This window comes from Mus pahari, chromosome 9 (assembly GCF_900095145.1).
Source record: "Mus pahari chromosome 9, PAHARI_EIJ_v1.1, whole genome shotgun sequence".
Classification (NCBI taxonomy): Eukaryota; Metazoa; Chordata; class Mammalia; order Rodentia; family Muridae; genus Mus; species Mus pahari.
The window spans coordinates 70,793,714-70,801,247 of NC_034598.1; positions in this window are offsets into that span (position 1 = coordinate 70,793,714).

Here is a 7,534-nt window from a genome sequence, read left to right on the forward strand (position 1 = left end):
TTTCTTTCTTTCTTTCTTTCTTTCTTTCTTTCTTCTTTCTTTCTTTCTTTCTTTCTTTCTTTCTTTCTTTCTTTCTTTCTTTCTTTCTTTCTTCTTTCTTTCTTTCTTTTTCATATTTTTAGTCCAAGGTGGATCGGCTGTGCTTGCTAATTTGAGGCTGAGAAGGCATAGAATATAATGATGCTGGAAGTCTGAGTCAGAGGCCAGGTTCCCTAAAGAAGAACAAGAGAAGAGGAGTGGTGGCAGCTAGGGGTGGAGGGAAGGAAAGAAGGGGTTTGGGGGACTGGTCCATCTTATCAGGCCTCACCTTGGAGATATATTTCCTTGTATATGTTCCATTTTCTATTTCAGCAACTCTCAATATTATAATATTTAGAATCTATCAAGAGATTAGTCTACTGATTAAGCCTTGGCTCCCACGATCCTGTTGCTTCTCAATGTTTAAATTAAGCTGGTCAGTACAGAACCTTCGGCACGGGAGTGTTTTGGTAGACTCAATATAAACTATAACAGTGAAAGATCACACTTGACTTGTGTGGTTGGTGGCAGTTAAAACACAGCTATGTTAAACTATTTTGTGAAGTTACCTGCATGGTACATATATAATGTTTGTGTGAAATATGTGAATTTTAAGATTTGTAGTCTGTACTGTATATGCAAATAGTCCAAAACAATGTACTATTTTTAGCTCTAGCATTTAGGTAAAAATCAACAATGAATATGACTTTTGGTCATAAATACCAAAAATATAAGCAAATAATTTAGATAATTTTTTTTAACCAAAATGTGATAAGAGGCTCAGCAAGAGAGTCATGAGTTTTAGGGAAACCCAAGAAGAAATTGAAGAAAAGGCAAATATTGTTCTTTTCTGCCTCAAGAGACAGATAATTGCTTCTATTTATCCTTAATGGAAGAGCTAGGGGAAGGACTGAAGGAGCTGAAGGGGACTGAAACCCCATAGGAAGAACAATATCAGCAAACCGGACCGCTCAGAGCTCCCAGGGACTAAACTACCAATCATAGAGTACACATGGAGGGAGCCATGGCTCCAGCTGCATATGTAGCAGAGGATGGCCTTATCTGGCATCTGTGGGAGGGGAGTGCCTTGGTCCTATGGAAACTTGATGCCCCAGCATAGGGGGAGGCTAGAGCAGTGAGGCATGGGTGGGAGAGTGATGGAGAAGCAAAGGGAAGCTGGGAGAGGGGGCATGGGATGGGGAGTTTGTGGAGGGGAAACCGGAAAGAAGGATATTATTTGAAATGTAAATGAATAAAATGATTTAAAAAAGAACTTATCAATGCAGAGTAACAATACCATTTAGTAGCTTTTCCTAATCTACTCTGCTTCTTCAAAGTAATATCTAACAATCGACACATATATAAAACATAAGTTTTCCCTTCTTGGGGGAGCGTAAGGTGGTTCTAAATGTGTTAAACTATTGTTATTCTCGAGGGCACCAATCTCATTATTTAGTAACAGGAACCAGGAAAGCTGTATGTACTACAGTTCAGTATGGAATAGGCTACAGAGAGCATCTCCAGTGTGGTGGAGGTATAATGGTAGGACTAATTTTGTTCTTATCCAAGAAGTGATAAGTGTCTGGGGTGTGTGAATCACAATAAGTCTCTCACCTGAGGACAGCATATATCAGAATGAGAGATATGTAAAGGCACATTTGTAAAGCCTTCACAGGACTTTACAAATAAATGGCATTTTCTTTTACATTAAAAATACCTACAACTTAATAGGACTTGTTCACCCCAACATCTCATTCTATCTTTACAAATGTGAGGTTTCTAGGAAGGTAGTTTCCCTATACCCTCAATCCCAGCACTTGAGAGGCAAAGACAGACAGATCTCTGTGAGTTTGAGGTCAGCCTGGTCTACAAAAGTGAGCTCCAGGACAGCCAGAGACACACAAAGAGACTCTGCCTCTATAACATTAAAATTATGTAGGCCTGATTTAAAAGCTAAAACAACTATCAATGACCCTTTGAACATAATGCCACTTTAGTCTCCTATAAATAATGAACTTGTGACATTAGTATCTAAACCAAACATTTCAAAACCACTGGAAGAAACAAGCAGTATTTGATTTGCAAACTTCCACTGCTAAGAGTTGCATGGGACTGAATTTTGTGAGAGTCTCTTATTGATGTCAGAGAATTTTCTCTCTGCAGCCTGAGCAATTTACATTCACTAAGGCTGCTACTAGAGAGGCCAGTTCTTAAATTATGTATGCAAAGAAACAAATTGTTCTGTTCTTTATCTGAAATTATGCCAATGCAGGCTTAACTGGGATAAACTCCTCACTGAAAATTCTGCTTCTTCCGCATGCTCGTATTTTTTTTTTTATCTTGTCACACTGTTCGAGCTGATGGAGATGAATCATGATCACAGAGGAGTGTTTTGCCCAGGCTCTTGAGAGGATAATAACTGGAAACCGTGAGAGCAACATTCACAAGCAAAACGAACGGGTTTATCAATCTTCCGGTTATTAATGTTTCCTGAAGTTATACTGCTGAATAAACAAGGCTGCAGCGTTATTATTTTTGATCAGTAGAATTCATTCTGATTTTTAAAATTAGGGGTTAAAAACTGTCATGCAAAATTTATTAGTTATAAAAACAATGAACTTTTCATGCCAAGCAAAACTCAAGACATTTCAGAGTTCAGCTCTGTTTTGCTAGAGAAACTGAAAAGAACTTAGCCCAAAGTGGTTTATAAACAGATGTAAAAAATTAGAAAATCAAAATCAGTTTGAACAGTAATTAGTAAATCTGAAGTCAATCGATAATATTGCATTTATATTTGCTTGGTATTTTTGCTTGATTTTCTTAAATAAGGAAGTCATAGCTGACAGTTACTTGATCACAGAAGATACTGACTTCTGACATACTTTATCCAGTGAGCTTCTGCCACATATCCCAAGGTTCTGTTATGTTCAAGAAACTGCAGAACAAGGACACGGTTTAATATTTTCTTTTGCATTTCTTAGAGTCATCGACACTACTTAGTCTTAATGGCCCTGTTTTATTTGTGTGTGTGAGCTCTAGCTATGAATTGTGCGAATCTCAGCAAAATTTTGTCACTCTGTCAAGTAAATTATTTTGCACCGAAACAAATCAGCATTAGTGTTCATGGGTATGATTGAACAGGCTTAACTTGAATTTGTTCGCACCTCACTGGTCTATCTGCTTTTCTGTCCCTAGCAAAGCCAAATGTCCCCGGTTCAGTGGTTTTAGAATGCACTGAAGCTGTATTTGGCAGTTTAACTGGCTGCTTTTCCATAATTCCACTCCTTTTATCTGTGTCCATTTTAATGACATTTGTTCTTCTTTAGTAAGTTAAGTTTTTTTTATTTCTCAATTAAAAACAAATATACATTGTGCTTTTCATTTGTATTCAATGGATATTAACTTAGGGGAGAAAGATATTTTTACTATAGGAGTTCTAATAAAAATGAATTTCTAATTATTCAATGTGTATCTTTTTCATTCTTGAAAATTCATATTTGTATTTTAATTGCTGACTCACACTATGAGTGTATGTATATTTCCATTTCTATCTGGTGACATATTTTGATACATATGTATATTATATATATATATATATATATATATATATATATATAACCTTTATTCTCTCATCAAATCTAGTTTTTTATAATTCCCAGGACTATATATGAAGATGGAATTTTTTACAAGGGAAACTAACTCATGATTTCTTATACAATGAATGAAAGTGGATGTTTCAATACATTGGTCAGAAACATTCTATGTTTTTAAGAGTTACATGAAACTGAATATTAACAACAGTAGAATACAGCCAGATGAGGTAGTTCACCTCTGTAATCCTGGCACTTTGAAGATTGAAGCAGAATTGATGTAAGGCCAAGGGCATCTAGGGAAAGTACATCCAATAAGATTAAAACAAAAGGGTGGAAATCTAGCTTGGTACTAGAAATCCAACTAACAACCTGGGTCAACTGCAGTCATCGATCTGGGAAGAGAGCCTACAATTTCCAATTTACTAAGCCATCATAAATCATAACTGCATTCTAAATATTTACCCACATACCCTGTCTTTGTTAGGGTTACTATTGTTGAGATGAAAAACCATGACAAAAAAATCAAGTTGGGGAGGAAATTTGGTTGACACTTTCACACTGTAGTCCTTCTTCAAAGGGAGCTAGGACAGGAGCTCAAACAGGGCAGGAATCTGGAGGCAGAAGCTGATCCAGAGGCTGTGGAGGGTGCTGTTTACTGGCCTGCTCATCATGGCTTTCTCAGAAACCAAGACAAGTGTAGGGATGTAACCACTAGAGTAGACTGGGCTCTCCTCTCATTGATCACTAATGTTAAGAAAATGTCCTACAGGCTTGCCTATAGCCTGATCTTATAGAGACATTTTCTCAAGGTTCCCTGCTTTCTGATGACTCTAGTGTGTGTCAAGTTGATGTAAAACTAACTAGTAGATACATGAAAAGATAAATGCTGGTTCTGTTCTCATCAACAACACATAACACTTTCCTTTTATAGATGGAGGTCATTACTGATAAACTAGAACCTATGGAAATGCAGAGAACAACTGATTGGTGCCTAGTCTCAACTGATCTACCTACAACACAACTCTTGCACCTAAAGCTTAGAAAACATCAGGGAACAAGGGACTGAAAGTTTGTAAGAACCAGGGGTACATGATGTCTACGAGGAGATTATGTCTTCTAGAAATGTAGAAATGTCAGGGAAGCTATACTCATGAAGTCTTACCAACTTGGCTACCTCAAAAAAGACCTTACCAAGGGTGAAACCAGCAAACATTCTAAGATGGAAGGGGAAAAATCTCACAGGGCCCCAGCCCTAGACAAAAAAACTACACGTAACTAAAGAATGTGGAAAATGTGAGAAATAGTCTGCTTCAGATGAGAGTCTACCAGCTCGCTATCCAATAGCAAGTGGTTAGCCCTGAAATCATAGTCAAGTAACATTAAACAGAGAAGACTGTACACACACACACACACACACACACACACACACACACAGACACAGACACACACACACACACACAGACACAGACACACACACACACACATACACACACACCAAAATATGCATGTGTGTGTAACAATTGAAGAAAAAGAGGTAGAGAGTCATGAATTTGAGAAAGAATAGGGAACAGTACACATATAGGGAAGGGATTAAAAGCAAGAAAGGGAAGAGTAACTATATTTAGTTACTGAGGTAACTAAGTATAGTTTCAAAATTCAAGACAATTAAAAACACACGTGAAATAAAATGACATAAAATAAAATATAAAACCAAATAAAACATAGGTCTATAACAACTAACGTATAGAGTATGGTTTCCATGATATATCAATTTATATATGCTAAGGAATTATTTATTTAAAAAATTCTTTGAGAACTGTCTGAAGCCGACTGGAAGTGGACTGTGGGTGTTACCAAATAGAGGCTCTTCTGCTCTGAGTCTCTTTGAGGCAGAAAGGAGACAAATGGTTGAGGTCGAGATGAGATGAGAGGAAATAACTTGAGATTACACTTGGGTACACTGTAGACACAATTACTACATAATTATGCTTCGTAAGTGTAAAATATGTTATCATATAATAAAACAACCTAGGACAGGATCTTGATTAGTTCAAAAGTGTGAATTAGCTGGCCTATATTTTAAATTAGATCATCCCAATAGAAATCTATGTAGTCTAGACTCTGCTAATAGTCTCTTGAAAGTATACATGATAAAACTGAACTTTTCGATCAAATACAATCATAGTGCATAAAGATACAGTTCATTAAGTTTTAAAAAGTCTTTTTTTTTTTCTTTATAACTATCAACTTAATGGAGTGAACACGAACTTACAAAGCAGAAACTCAATAGAGCATTCGTAAGGCAGTGAGTGGCAATGAAGTAGAATCCTCCCATAGTCCAGGTTTTTGTGGACATTATGCTGTTTTTGTAATGATCCTTGCTTGCTGTGTCTGCATCTTGTGGCTTTCCAGAGTGTTAGTTGTCAGCAGTGTTCACCTTGTGAGGGTTCCTGTAGCATTCACACTCTAGTCCAAGAAACATGGGCAAAAATGACTTGTTTGTATTACAGGCAACTCCACAGGTCTATAAAGGGTTCTTCATGGTTTCTTCCATCAGCAATTACCACTATTCCAGAGAAGACCTCCATCATGGAAAGAAGATAACACACAACTGTGATTTAAACAGCCTTTGGCCCATAGACAGCCTCAACAGAAATTAACTTATTCTGGCATAGTTTATCCCTGTAAAAGTTTGTGGTCAGTACTATCAGATTAGAGCTACCTATGATAAATTTTTCTTTTATTTACAATCCAGGTGATATAGTGATAAACACTTGTGATAGAGCATAGATAATTGTGTGTGTGTGTGTATGTGTGTGTGTGTGTGTGTGTGTGTGTGTGTGTGTGTTAGAAGAATACAATTTTAGGAATAATTCCTTAACTCTTCTTTTTATATGCTTTAAATATTTTCATATATTCTTTTAATAAAATGCATTTATATGTATCTCTGTGTGCATTCATGAGATCATGTGTGTATATATATGACTGTAAAACCCTCAGAGGCCAAAGAGGGTGTTAGAGCCCCAGGAGCTTTTGAGGTACATAGTGTAGATGCTGGGAACTGAACTCAGGTCCTGTGCATAAACTGTAATTGTCTTAATTGCAGACCCATTTCTCTGCCTCTTGTTTTAACATATTAGAAGCAAGTAACATTTTCTTCTGTTATCAATTTATTTTTATATTGAATAGTTGTATAATTGTAGGTCTAGAGAGCTTGATGAAATCCATTTTGTTTTTCATTAGTTGAGGATACAGATGAACTGATTTATAAGTAATGGATTATTGTTTGTATTCAAGCAAAATCTGGAGGAATATTTTTAGAGGAAAGAGGGTTTAAAGAGCAATAAAATTAGGAAACTTGTTGCGTGTGTCTTTCCATGAGAAAGGAGCTAGCTAAGGGGGGATGAAGGATCATTTTAGATACATGTGAATGTAAATGTAAGACAAATGAGGACAAAATCAGGACAGACATGTCCATCTCTGGGTGTGTAAGAAAATAGATGACTGAGAGCACATATGTTGGCATGCAGGTTGGGTGTTTAGTAATGTTTTCATTAAAAACCCGTGATAGATTAAAGTTTTGAAGAAGAAATTTAGGGCCAATTTGTCAGATGTGATTTGAAAGAATAAAAGATTGTACAATGTTGTTTGTACTTGTGTATTATATTTCCAAAGGCTGGATACAGAATAACTGAAATCTTTTATCTTACAAAGAATTTAGGTGTCTTTGCTAGTTCTCTTACTGGACTACTTGACTAAGGAATCTCACCTAGTCAGTCACAAAGCTCCTTTGTTTTTTATCTTCTAACACTGAACACACACACAAGGATGCACCCACATGCACCCACATGTGTACAGTGTGCTTGCACATGCACACACATGTACACACACATGTACACACACACACACACACACACACACAC